A 1,428-nucleotide genomic window follows, 5' to 3' on the forward strand; every position below is an offset into this window, starting at 1 on the left:
TGTAACAAATATGCATTCCTGGTAGTGAATCAGTGGTCATGAATAACAAGCAGTGACAAAGGTTACTAAGAATAACAATCAGAAGCTAGTAAGCACTAAAATGGATTGATTCATTAAATTTCCTCATCTGAAAATCTCCCATCCCTAATTCTCTGGGTCCTGTAAGCAATCCCACTGACTGGTAACAATAACAACAATAAATTTCATGTTACTAAATTTAAAATAAATATAGGACACATTTTTACTTTTCTAACTAATAAAGATATTAAATGTTAATACTTGTTAAGTACGATGAGATATATATTCTCATATGCTAGTTCATGGACTGTATAAATGGAAACTGTCTTTCCAGAAAGCAACTGGCAATGCCAAGGACCATAAACATCTTCACCCTTTAGTGTGTCATTTTATGTCCAGATATCTATCATGAGCAAATCCAACAATATCTGAAAGATACCCAAATTGAAAACAATTTCAATGTCTAACAATAAATTATGATGCATTCAATGCAATTAAATCCTACTCAGGCATTTAAAACAGGATTTATAAAATATTTACTGTCATAAAAAAGTGCTTTAAGAATATATATTTACTCACTAGTTATAAAACATTGAACAAGTTACTTATCTGGCTGTACTACAACTTCCTTATCTATAGGAGGGAATAAAGGCATCATACTATTAATAAGAAAATTAATTGAGTAAATATAAGCAGAGTAGTTAGAGTAGGGCCTGGCACAGAGGAATTACTGTCAATATTTGTTATCTCATGACCTCCATCGTCTTCATTCTCATTTCAAAAAAAGTCTTTCAGTAGAATGTTTATATGTATCTAGTTTTTAAATGTTTACAAAAATAAAAACACAGTAGCTTCTGGTCAAGAAGGCAGCATAGGTAAAAGTATACTCGCATCCTTTCACAACCCTATTAAAATTACAACTAAACTACAAAACAATCATAATGCAGAATCACCTGAAATCTAGCTGAACAGAAGTCCTATAACTAAGGATATAAAGAAACAGCAACATCAGGACTGTTAGAATGGGTGGAAACACGGAACAAGCTGGTCCCACGCCCACATGTGGTGGATAAAAATCAGAAGGAATATCACAGCTGTGGAGACGACCCCCCCCCCCAAGAGCAAGGGGTCTGAGCCCCACACCAGCTTTCCCAGCCCAGGATCCAGTGCCAGGAAGAAAAGTCCCCATAAATTCTGGCTGTAAAAACCAGCAGGGAATGTGGCTAAGTGAGATAGAGGGCTGCTAGAGTCCCGGGCATTCCTCTTACAGGCCTTGCACTAGAAATTAAACTCACTCTGAGCTCCAGTTCTGAGACAGCAGCTCAAAAGGCACCAGAGACATACAGGGAGGTCTCAGATCCAGTGGTCAGCAGCCCACCACGTCAGAGTACCACCCAACCACCATCACAA

This window comes from Saccopteryx leptura, chromosome 3, assembly GCF_036850995.1.
Source record: "Saccopteryx leptura isolate mSacLep1 chromosome 3, mSacLep1_pri_phased_curated, whole genome shotgun sequence".
NCBI classification, from domain to species: Eukaryota; Metazoa; Chordata; class Mammalia; order Chiroptera; family Emballonuridae; genus Saccopteryx; species Saccopteryx leptura.